Genomic DNA, 13,520 nt, shown 5'->3' on the forward strand with positions numbered 1-13,520 from the left:
CTTCTGTGGAACCAGCTTCCAGTTTGGATTTGGGAGACAGACACTATCTCTACTTTTAAGATTAGGCTTAAAACTTTCCTTTTTGCTAAAGCATATAGTTAGGGCTGGACCAGGTGACCCTGAATCCTCCCTTAGTTATGCTGCAATAGAGATAGGGATTCCCATGATGCATTGTTTTTCCTTTCCAGTCACCTTTCTCACTCACTATGTGTTAATAGACCTCTCTGCATTGAATCATATCTGTTATTAATCTCTGTCTCTCTTCCACAGCATGTCTTTATGCTGTTTTCCTTCTCCCACCCCAACCGGTCGCGGCAGATGGCCTCCCTGAGCCTGGTTCCGCTGGAGGTTTCTTCTTGTTAAAAGGGATTTTTTCCTTCCCATTGTCGCCAAAGTGCTTGCTCATAGGGGGTCATATGATTGTTGGGCTTCTCTCTGTATCTACTGTACAATACAAAGCGCCTTGAGGCAACTTTTGTTGTGATTTGGCGCTATATAAATAAAACTGAATTGAATTGAACTGATAATGATTTTTCCCTTTAATTGTTCAGAACTTTGAGCCTATACCACAGATTTTATGTTCTTAAGGTTTTCTCCAGGGAGCTTTCCATCCTCAGTTCAACAGAAAAACAAGCCATACATGTGTTCTAGTCTGATTCAAGCACTGGTTTTGATTAGTGGACCAAAGGTGTGTTTGATGTGATTTTTGTTTGTTTTTAGTCAGTTTCAGCTTTTTTCAACAACAGTAATTTGAACAAATGTTGACTTTTTTCCACTGAGGATAATTTTCTAATTTGAAACCGCATCAGAGGCTTTAAGGGTGCAGTGAGTCTTAGATAAAGTACCCTCCTTTTCAGCTAGTCTCTCACATTAACTCATCTTCACTTTCAACCTTATGGTCCTTCTCAGTCAGAAGGGTAATTACTGTCTCCCTCGTTCACTCACTGAGTTTCCAAGTGTCTCTTGCACTTTTTTTTCATTTACTCAGTTTCATTCTCTTTCTAGCTGGCTTGTGTGTCAACCTCTCCGCAGAACCATCGCTCTGCACTTTCATTTTCTAATTTGTTTCCTGTCCCTTTTTTGCAGCGACAGCAGGAATTACAGCCTCACAGAGCCTTTCAAAAAAACAGAAACCCTGTATTGACAGATCAATCAGTTAAAGCCTTGGCCAAAAGACTTACAGTGTTTGACACTGTGTGTGTGTGTGTGTGTGTGTGTGTGTGTGTGTGTGTGTGTGTGTGTGTGTGTGTGTGTGTGTATTTGCACATGTCCACCAAAACTTTAGAATGTGACTTTCTCTTGATTTTATTTTAACTCTCACCATTTCACATCACATTTAATTGCACCTTGCAACACTTTATCAGTACACTAAGGTTTATAGTTCAACAAAGCACAAAACACTTTTTGCCCAATTTCTCATTACCTCTGCCAAGGTGGTACTTCCTTTTGTTAGTGTTTGTGTGCGTGCGTATCATCATTCTGTCTGTAAACACCATAGTTTTGAATGAATTCTTATAAAACCTTTGTAAGGGTCTTGAGTGGGGTCATGTTAACAACACATTGATATTTCCCTTATATTCACCAAGGTCTTCAGGCTCGGTTCAAGTGTGATATGTATTCCCAACATATAGAAATTACATATATTTAAATTATTGTGGCATTTGACCTCTGACCTCTCCTTTAAGGTAAATTGATCTGAAGGTCAAACTGATAACAATTATGTTTGCCCTGAAAGATCAAACAGACTTAAGAAACTTAAGAAAACCCCATCAAATAGAAAAACACACAAAACACAACAGAAGTTGAATAAAACAATAGAAGATTTTTAAGGACATAATAATGTTATGGACAGGGGTGCCAGATAAGAAGTTGCAACGTGTGTTTGCGTACATATAAAAGGCACCGTTTTTGTCCGCTAGAGTGGGATTTTCACGGCATATTCTGCACCACATCTCTGTGCATTAGTGATGGGTCGGTCGCGAACGAAATGGCTCTTAGAGCCGGGTCTTTGACGTGAACGACGCGAGCCGTTTTTGTTTTTTTTTTCTTTCTCTCACCCTCTCTCTCGTACTTTTTTCCGCTTCACTCAGCATGCGAGCCTTGTGCTTTACGCTGGGCAGAGGGGTGAGGGGCGGTAGTTACACTCAGTAGCACAGGAACAGAGCGGGAGGGAGAGAGAGGGAAAGAGAGCCAGGGACAACAATATCACATTAGAAAGGTATAGTAATCATCCACAACTATTTTCAGTTGCGAATGATAAAGGATTTTGAAAGTTTATTCATGCATGACAGAGAATATGCATGTTCTTTTTGTTTTCATATTTTAATTTAATTTGTGTTGTGGTTTGCAGTGTTTTGTGTTGTTTCACTTTAAATTTGTCAAAGGAAAAAGCTGAAAATTTAAATAGTTAAAAGTTGAAATGTGAATAGTTGATTTTTGTATTATACGATTTATTTATTACATTTTATGTGGAGTGAATAAATAAAAGTATATTTACGGTGGCCCCTACAGACAAAGCACGTACAAACTTCAAATCACGTATGAACCCTGAAGCACGTACAAACGTACAGACTCCAAAACACATAAAAAAACACGTAAAAACTCAAAATACGTACAAAAGACAACAGAAGTGCTCCAGGATGATAGGGGCAGTGTTGAGCTTTTGTTACCTAGTGGCTACACAAGCCAGCAAGTACCAACGACCGGATTTGGTGTGTGGCAGTAACAGGTAAATGAACATATATTTTTTTTATTATTTGACTATATATGAATGCTTGTGCATAAATACACAAACAATACACATATGCTTTCATGCTTTCAATTGTGTAATTTAAGTGATTTAGGTAGCTCTGTTTTGGAAGTTCAGTTCATGCTAGAAATGTGTTTTGGAGTTTGTACGTGCTTTGTCTCTAGGGGCCACCGTAAATATTTATATATAAACATATATAAATAAAACCACTTTTTTTTACATTAGTAATTCCTTTTTGTGCATAATTTTATATTATTGTTAATAATAAATTAATTAAAGCAACAAAACAACCTGAAGAGCTGGTTCGGAGCCGAAAGAGCCGGTTCTCTAAAAAGAACCAGTAGTTGTTTGAAGCCAGCTCACCTTCTCCACTTTTCCGAGAATACGTGCTTCTTTTGTGGTTCGGACTCCTTCTGACATTTCTTTGGAGGTGGAGGAACACCAAAGTAATTGCTTAAAGGAGCTTGCTTCTTCGACATCTTTAAGAGTTCTAAACAAATGTCTGTCCTCCTCCAGAAAATCTTATGTACGCAAACGCGCGTTGCAACTTCTTATCTTTTATTTTGACAGCCCATGCGCACCTGCGGACCACCCTGGTTATGGATCAGCTGCAGAAGTGACAGAAACCAAAACATCATTAGTGTTGTCAGGGAGACCAAGATACAAAGCAATGTGCATTTTGATTCATATAATACTGTACATGTTTGCTAGAAAAGCGAGAAAAGAAAATGCATGTGGCATTTCGCTATTTAATATGCAACTTTTTATACAACAAATATGTGTGTGTGCTGCAACTTTGTCAGATCCCTGCTGCATCCTCCCATTAAGTGCAAGGAGTCCTTTAGCATTAGTGCTCTGATGCACAGGACTGAATGGCCCTGTTTTACAGATGTGAAAGGGGAAGGGGCTTGCATCCCTGTCGAACCCTAGTGTTTTCCATCCGTTCAGTCACCTTTGGTGGGTGGTTGGGTTTATGCTTTAAAAACAACTTTTTTAGGTTTTAGCACTAAAAGGTTCTTGGTTTGGTTTAGGAAAAGATAGAGGTTTGGGTTACAACACACCCTTGACTGCAGGCAAAAGACAAGTTAGGAGAGACCAGACACTCCCGCTGACACATCAAAACACACATTTTGAGTGGATGTGCATTGGTGAAAAAAATCATGACCAAAAACAGTATTAAAATTGAAAAACTGTGAATAGAGCTGTAGAACATATAGAAAATAAATGTGACACACACAGTGAAATGCCTTTATAGCAATAAGAGAAGCAGAGAGAGATGGACAGCAGGGATAAGTCATGAAGTCATGGATGGAGTCATTGTGGTAGGAAGGAGATAAAGAGGGATGAAGAGGACCAGAGGATCACCTGTTATCCTTCACATATAAATAACAAAATCCTCCAGATGAGCACTCATGCAGAGAAAACAAATCCCACAATAAAACACAAAAATACACGTTTTGTACCTTCCATTCAGTGTCTGGTGATCCTGTGAGCAAGTTTGATATTTCTGTAGCGTTCTTTCAATAACAGCAAAGGTGAAAACCGCTATGACAAGAAACGTGGGAGGGACACACCAGGCATGACAGTTTTGGAGTTCTATCCTTTCAGCTCTGATTTAGCTGATATATTTAAACTTGATGTGAAGGACTACATGCCCTCTTTGGTGAAGAAATTCTATAGCTGTCCGGGCACACCAAGTTCTTTCAAAGCCTCAATGGATTAAATGACAAATGCAAAAGGAAAGTTTGTTTTTCCAGGATCCTGAGACATTTTATGACATTTTACTGATATGACTTTTATTCATCCCAAATCAAATCAAATCACTTTTATTGTCACATCACATGTGCAGGTACACTGGTACAGTACATGTGAGTGAAATTCTAGTGTGCGAGCTTCACAAGCAACAGAGGTGTGCAAAGTACAATAACAAAAGAACAAGCAAATATAAGAATGGCTAAGTCTGAGAATGATATGACTAAATATATATACAATATAAGAGTGTATGCATATTACTGAATGTGTATACTAAATATGTATGTCTACGTGTGTATATATGTGTGTGTGTGTATATACATATTTTACAAATTAAATAGAGTAAAAATAAAGTAAATATATAAAATATACAGAGGTTGGTAGTTGGATATTGTGCAAAACAAGTGGCATTTATATACAGTATGGAGTGCATAATGTTGAAGTTCCAGTAGTGAAGCTGAGGTGTCTATGACGTGTTCAGCAGACTGACGGCCTGGTGGAAGAAGCTGTCTCTCAGTCTGCTGGTACGGGACCGGATGCTGCAGAACCTCCTTCCTGATGGAAGCAGTCTGAACAGTTTATGGCTGGGGTGACTGGAGTCCTTGATGATCCTCCCCGCTTTCCTCAGGCACCGCTTCCTGTAGATGTCCTGGAGGGAGGGAAGCTCACCTCCAATTATCCGTTCAGAGCACCGCACTACTCGCTGGAGAGCTTTGCGGTTGTAAGCGGTGCTGTTGCCGTACCAGGTGGTGATGCATCCAGTGAGGATGCTCTCAATGGCACAGCGATAGAAGGTCCTGAGGATGCGGGGGCTCATGCCGAATCTTTTCAGTCTCCTGAGAAAGAAGAGGCGCTGCTGCGCCTTCTTCACTGTTTTGTTTGTGTGTACTGACCACGTAAGATCCTCAGCCAGATGTACACCAAGGAAGCGGAAGCTGCTCACTCTCTCCACAGCAGCGCCGTTGATGGTTATGGGGGTGTGTACTTCTCTGCACCTCCGGAAGTCCACTATCAACTCCTTTGTCTTTGTGACGTTGAGGGTGAGATGGTTGTCTTGACACCAGTGGGTCAGGGCGCTGACCTCCTCCCTGTAGGCCGTCTCATCACCGTTGGTGATAAGACCCACCACTGTAGTGTCGTCCACAAACTTTACAATGATGTTGGAGTTTCTAGTGGCCGTGCAGTCGTAGGTGTAGAGTGAGTATAGGAGAGGGCAGAGTACACACCCCTGTGGAGCACCAGTGTTCAGTGTGATGGAGGATGAGGTGATGCTGCCCAGTCTGACCGCTCATCTGATGTGCACACTGAGGTAAAGTGATAAAAGCAGATCTGATCTGAGCAGGCAAAGCAGTTTTCACCATCTGTAATTGCACTGTTAGCATTTCACCAGTTGTTTCCTGTGTTTGGAAGCTGCCGATGAGCTTTAAACAACCTACTGACAAAGAGTGACAGCTTGAAACTGTCAAATTAAAGCTGTTCAAAACAAGGGCTATTTAATTGAATCAATTAAGTGATTATATAGTTTAGTACAGTCAACATGAACAAGCGGGAATATTGTGGTCTTTCGTACCACAGTAGAATAGTAAATCAATGACAAAACATCAAGTAAAATTACAAAATGTTTATATTTCTTCAATTTGATTGTTTACCTCTGAATAGCTCCAAAAAGAAAAACAAAAGAAAGGTTTTGAAGTGGCCTAGTCAAAGTCAGGAATTGGAATCAACTGTGCTGACATCACCTAAAACAGGCCGTTCATGCCTGAAGACCCTCCGATTTAAAATAATTCTGCAAAGAGGACTGGGCCAAAATTCCTCCACAGAGATGTGAAAAACATATTGTCAGTTATAGGAAATGTTTGATTGCAGTTCTTGCTGCCAGGTGTGGCACAAAAAGTTAATCGGTTTAGCGTATAAATGTGCACTATATATTTTACCCATTAGCTTTTTGATTTGGTTAAAATGAACTCAGACAGGCCAGTTTACAGTGACCATCCAAGACTCTCAAGGCCTTTACACACCTGACCTGTAAAATCAATAAAAATATTTAGTGCATTTGAAATATTTTTACTCTTAACACAGCTGCCACAAATTCGTCCAGTGTATTTTCACTGGACGAATTTGTGGCATTTATTTATTTGAACCAAGATTTGACCAATCAGATCACTGCTTTTGGTAACAAGTGCATTCATAGCTCAAATATTGCACCAGTACTACAGTAAATGTACAATAATAGGGAAATAACAAGAGTTCAAACTGTCCCACTCACATCCTTTCATATGTATGAAAGCTTTAACTCCTAGATCAAACCATGGTATTCTCCCTGCTGCTGCTTTCCCATGAGAGATGGATGAACCCAGAGTCTCCTCTTTTTTCCTTTTCTCCTTTAGGAGCAGGAAGACCAGTTCATAATCACTTCATGTCAACTTCATTTTTTACACATTGTGTTTTTTGAGGACAAATTTTCCACAAAAACACAGCAAGTTCAATGTGTATATAAGTTCCACGGCAAGTTTGGATTCATAAAATTCAGAATTTCATGTCAAGTTTACATTTAGAAAAGGAAGTCATTAATTCATTGAGTGGAATACGTTTTACATTACGGGCTGTTTATTTCGTCAGCATCACACTGACAACTTGGAGTGAAGAATTACTTTTTGCCACATAAAGCCTGCAGGGTTTTATGACACAATCTGAAACACAATTATCTGAACAATAGAAAAGACATCACCGCCTAAAGATGTTCAAGAACACTGTCAAACCGTGACTTCCTCGCACAGATACAACGACAGAAATAAAAATAATGTGTTTGATAGCGTATATGAGTCTATTATAGAAAACTGAGGATGCATCAGAGTGGGATATCTTATCTGTAGCTGACAGTCTTGGTCCATTTTCAGGTGTTCCAGTCACTATTTTAGGATATCAGATACTAATTTAATTAAAGTTAATGAAATGATTTGATTATCTAATCAGGTCCGAGTCAAAAATATTCAGTTTTAAACATTTAAGTTCTTTTACCATTTATGAGTGGGGACTTATAAAGATCAATACTCCGTCTTAGTTTGACCGCAACAGGAGCGCTCCAGCTCGCTTCTAGTTCTCATCTCCGGATTCTCTGCTGTAGTCTCATCCCCCAGTTCAATCTTTTTCCCTCATAAACATATATGTACAAATATGAGCACTCAGCCAATTAAAGCTGTCACAGAGTCGAAATGCTGACAGCACATTTGCAGTGATTCAATGTTGAAAACTCACCTACACTGGTGTGTGTGTGTGTGTGTGTGTGTGTGTGCGTGCGTGCGTGCGTGCATGCGTGTGTGTGTGTGTGTGTGTGTGATAATGAAGGACTGTCTGTCTTTAAACATTTCAACACATTTTAGAAAGATGTGTCTTTTCTGGCTTTCACCTCCTGTTTGATTCAGCCAGACATCACTTCACCTGGATGTCAGCGTGTCTCCTAATACAGACAAATGGAGGTGTGGCTTTATGCAGACTGTAGGAAGGGAGTGTAGTCTGTGGATTTATACAGATTGAAAAAACTGACCAATAAACACATTTCATAAATCTGATGGTAATTTTACATGCTCTTATTTTATTTCTTATTTTTTGTGCGGTTTAGAACAATTCTAGGCGGAGCCTATTAAGAAGCAGACAGGAAGAATAATTCCACAACTTCATCCACAAGTTTTTTCACAATACTATAATACTATATACACAATACTATACTAATACTCCCAAAGATACTTAAGTATATCATGACGTTGTAGCTTAATAGGTCTTAAGCCGTAGATGTAAGGCTCTTCATTATCACTGCTCCACTGTTCAGGCATTGATAGATATCAATGGTCTGAAAAAAATAAAGAAAAAAATACACAACTGTCATCAGCTCACACAAACTCAAAAATTGCAAGACTCTGGAGCCTTTTTCTTTTAGGATCGTATTGCTCTGCTGACGATCTGCGTGCCATTCATACTCTTTAGTGCAGTTCCTAAAAACGAACGACTAAATCAAGAAGTAACCATGAAAACCGAGCGCTAAATCTGAAATTATATTGTTAAGCACCAGATCTTGCTTTAATTTGCAGGCTCATGTTCTGTGTCTCATAATGTTTGCCCATGTGTGCCTTTCATGTCTCTGTTCTAGTCATTTTCAATCTTATTTTATTCATCACTTACTGTCACTGTTGGTTTTAATTGTTTCTACAGTTGACTCAGTTATACTGTCTCTAAATTAAATTATCCCACTACATACTCTTTGTAGAACAGTCATATTGGTATAATAGCTAACTTTGCTTTAACTTAGTTGAAGTTAGTAAAGTTAGCTGGCTGTGAGGCTATTTCAGACCACAAATGAATTTCAGGTTATTCCAAGTAAACAGCAATCCTCATATGTTCAGCTATCTCACAAAGCCCAGTAATTATATAAAGGAAAACCTGTATGCATACAATTTTTTCAATGCCCTGGTTCTGTAATTTTCTTTTATTATCAAGCCTATGATAAGATTTCAAGTGTTAAACATCTTCCATGCATCTTTAGTCTGGTTTCTTTACTTCAACGGCTCCTTGTCATCTCTGCCAGATGTGCCACGAGGAGTACTGCTTTCTGTCCACTAGCCCTCTGTGTTTGTGATGACTCTCACAGAAATGACTCTGTATTGTTCCAATTAATGTGAAAGAAATTAAACAAGGACCTGGCTTCACATCTCTATATCGCTGTTCTGAAGGTGCTAGTGCTAGAAAAAATAATATAGGAATAAGATGAATATTTTAACTTGCATTTTTTTATACTAGGTAATAACTGCAGCAATATTATGAAAGATAAACAATAACAAATAACTTACACTTCCTGAGTAACGTGGAACACAATGGAGGGGAACTCTGACATGTCTCTTTTTTTGGTTGAAATTCGATCCACCCTTGTTCTCGTCCTTGTTCTCGTTCTGCCTTTGAAACTACTTCATATTTCATAATTACAAGTGTGCTTGACTGGTTTTATTGGCTGTCGTAATTAGCCCAGGACATTAATAGGGTGTCTGCATGAGAGCTATTAAACCACAATGAATACTAAGTAAAACAAAATAAAAAAAATCAATCACCAGCAAATCAAAGTCTCTAAGAATGGAAATAAGCGGAGTCTCCAAGCAAAGGTTAAACCGTGTACTGTACAAGCAATTTGTATCTTTTAGCAACAGGCCTTTGGGACTCTGGGTTTAATCAAGGAATGACATCAATATAATGTGCATTAACTGAAGTACTTTACTTTATATATTCAACATTGTTAAAGTCAGTGAGTTTTAGTGCAGGCTTAGATTTTTCATTAAATTGCCATGAAAATGTCATTCAATCTGACATTTCACTCCCAGTTTTGGTGTCAGATGAAATCTCTTTTTGATTGTTTAGCTCAGATTTTCTCATTTGGATTAATTTCAACAACTTCAGGGCTCTGCACTATAAAGCAGGATTTGTAGTGTAGTAACACACTACATTGCAGCCTTTCAGCTTGTTATGCAAGTCATTTCTTTTTGGTATTTTAGTTGATGAATCCTTTGCAGGAGATAAATTAGATACCATTAGGAATCTAAACTGGCACTCTCCAATGTCACTCATAAAGTCCCGTAAAGTTTAGTTTTGCTTTAAAAGAAATGGACCAGTCCATATTCAGGACCAGTCTGGTTAGGACAGGGGTGTCAAACTCAAATACACAGTGGGCCAAAATTCAAAACTGGAACAAAGTCGCGGGCTAACATTAATATTTATTGAAAAAAAAGTCTTCCTCCAGATATAAGAATGAATCTTTTCTTATGGACTCAAATAAGTTTTGCTGGAAAACTGAATATGGAACAAGCAAAGCTTAATACTAAACAATATATATATTAGCTGTATAATACCAGTAGGCCAGCTCTAATAGTAATTTGGTATGGCTTCGCGGGCCAAATGTAATTAGGCTGCGGGCCAAATCTGGCCCGCGGGCCAGAGTTTGACACCTATGGGTTAGGACTTCTTGATGGGTGGCTGAGGTAAGCTGCAAGTTCTAGTGGGCTTTTGTTATATGTGATGCCCATATCCAACTCGTTCTCTACTCTGAATGATCTCTCCATCACAAAAAACATACTCAAGGGTAGTTGTTCATGGCAGCAGCCTAGCATTCAAGTAATGTCGAGACATTTTTCACCAAGTCGAACACTGGGGAGTCTCCTTATGGCATCCTGCAATCTACCACCAACCATTTAAAAAAATGTTTCAAGAAAAAGACATCAGTATAAAGTGTTGATATGTTTCATATGTGCACTCTTCTGTAGACTGTGTGACGACTATAAAAGAGTCCCCCAAAAGGTCCATGAATTTGATGCTGCTCACGAAAAAAGTTGCAACACATTAAAACCAAAAAACACAGAAGGGACATGCATACTGTACAGTCAAGTGGAAACTTATTTGCTCCCTTCCTGATAGCTCAGTATTTTTGCATATTTGTCAAACTGAAATCATCACATTTTAATGTCAGACAAAGATTAAATGCTGACTTCAAATGGTGACTTCATCTATAAAGGGGGAAAAAACTATCTAAGAACCTCATACCAACAGTCACACATGGTGGCAGTAGTGTGATGGTCTGGGGCTGCTTTGCTGCTTCACAACCTCGACAACTTGTTGTAAGTGGCGGTAACAAAAATGCTCTTTACCAGAAACCCTGAAGTGAGTGTTTGGATATCAGTTCATATCCTGAGGCTCAAACACACCAGGAAGTCCAGCTCTGAATGGCTCAAAATAAACAAAATGAATGATTTGGAGTAGTCTAGTCAAAGTCTGGAATTAAAACCTACTGAAGTGTTGTGGCATGACCTTAAACAGGCTGTTCATGCTCAAAAACTCTCCAATATGGCTGAATTTAAATTACATTTCGAAGAAGAGTGGGCAAAATTCCTCCACAGCAATATGAAGGAGTCATTTTTGGTTATCACAAATGCTTGATTGCACGCTTTGCTGCCAAGATTGGTACAACCAGTCATTAGGTTTAGAGGGCAATTATATGAAGCACCTTCATGTGACTGTTGTTGTGAATTGGCACTATGTAAATAAAATTAAGCTGAATTGATTTTTTTCTACATACAGCCAGGTAGATGTGGATAGCTTTTTTCCCCTTAATAAATTACATTGCCAAAAAAAACTGTGTTCTGGGTTATTGTCTAATATGGATGACCAGAAACTCTTCATTGTGACGAATATGTGAAAACTAAGAATTCAGAAAGGGGGCAAACCCTTTTCCATGGCACCATAGTAATGTCCAGTGTTGGGTAAGTTACTTTAAATTAGTAACTTAGTTACATTACTAGTTACTTCTATCAAAAGTAACTCAGTTACTTCAAGTTACTCGTTACTTTCAGAGTAACTAGTTACTAGGGAAAGTAACTTTGGTTTTACTCAGAATTCTCTTGTTAATGTGTTCCTTCCGTAACTGGATACCCAGCAAGATTGCCAGTCTTCTAGCTTGCTTACTTGCCACAAGTGCACTGTGCCACCTACCAATAGAAAGGAAAAAATAATGTGCACATTTCCACGAGAGAAATCCCACGCCTGATTCTATCCTCGCCTGCTTTTTACATCCAACACAAAAACTGCAGTCGTGGTGCTTTCGATTGTACTCAGAACTCGGAAATTCTGCCTTCTGAATAGGAAGATGTAAGTAACACCAGACTGCAGATGAGCTGCATACATGGCTGGACTGGGACAAAAAAATCGTCCCGGGCATTTTGACTAGAGACCGGCCCACCATTATAGGAAAAATCATAAAGCCTTTGAATGAAAACAAACACTGTTGTGACAGTGATGTACACTGTTCTGATGGTATATATGCATCAATCTATCAATTGTTTGTTGCAAGACTCAGATAATTATTTTTTTAAAAGTGAGACATTTTAAATGAGAATAAGAAAGTATTTCCTTGTGCCCCCCTTTCCCTTTTAATGCCCTACATGCCCCCCTGGCAACACTTTGCTAGACCCGCCCCTGCACAGTTACCAGCTGTCAGCTACTTAGAAAAGGATCCTGGTGTTATTTGTCTCTCTGAAACAGTTCATAACTTCCCTTCAACTCATTCATGTCACCTAAAAGGTAAACCTGTTTCTCCATCACAGCTCTGATGATTCAGTAAGGACATCTCCTGGTTTCGTCTTCATGTTTCCCTCTCACCAGATAACCAAACCCATATCATGACCAGCAGGTTTACAGCTGTGGCTCCAGCAAACATCAGCTGATACTAGAAATGAATATTAAATAAATTCTAACAACAGCTGATCAAGCTTAAGCGTGCTGCTGTTGTTTAGCGCGACATCCGCTGGTTTCCTATTTCTGGCGCAAAGTGGGCGATAAATAAACAAGAGAGAAAAGCCGATCAGCTGATCATTGATCAGTTTAATGATTGAAGTAGAAACAGGAGAGGGAGGGTAAGAGGATGAGAGAAGAAGAGGCAGCTGTGCAGCAAAGACACAGAGTAACTCCAGCTTTGTGTCTTTTTCATTGTAGCTGAAGTCCGGGACAAACTGTGTTTCTTTTCACCTAAATACGAAACGCGTAATAATTTCTCTGAATACGAGACGATTCCGTTTTTTACAGGACGGTTGGCAACTCTAATAATTAACCTTATGAACAAAATAAAGTTCAACATCAATAACTTCATAGCACCCACCCAGCTGTATAGAAACTCCGTCATGCTAGCTAGCACACAGTACGAAAAAGTCAGCACAACGAAAATAAACTCCAACTAAACTTGGTTCATATCTGACCCAGATGGACTGCAGGTCATAACTTCTTACCTGAAGTTCAGTTCACCTGACACTCGGACCAGCGGCCGCTTCGGGTCTCTCCTCTTGCCTCCCTTTTCCTTCATGCACCTGCTGGCTTCCACCGCTTGCTAATGTTATTGAATCTGTGAAAGCTCTGCGATAGCCACCACACGAAGTAACGAATAACGAGCCTATCTAAATCCCAGTAACGAGTAACGCCTTCCCGGTTTTGGCATAAT

The sequence above is a fragment of the Astatotilapia calliptera genome, chromosome 16 (assembly GCF_964374335.1).
Source record: "Astatotilapia calliptera chromosome 16, fAstCal68.1, whole genome shotgun sequence".
Lineage (NCBI taxonomy): Eukaryota > Metazoa > Chordata > Actinopteri > Cichliformes > Cichlidae > Astatotilapia > Astatotilapia calliptera.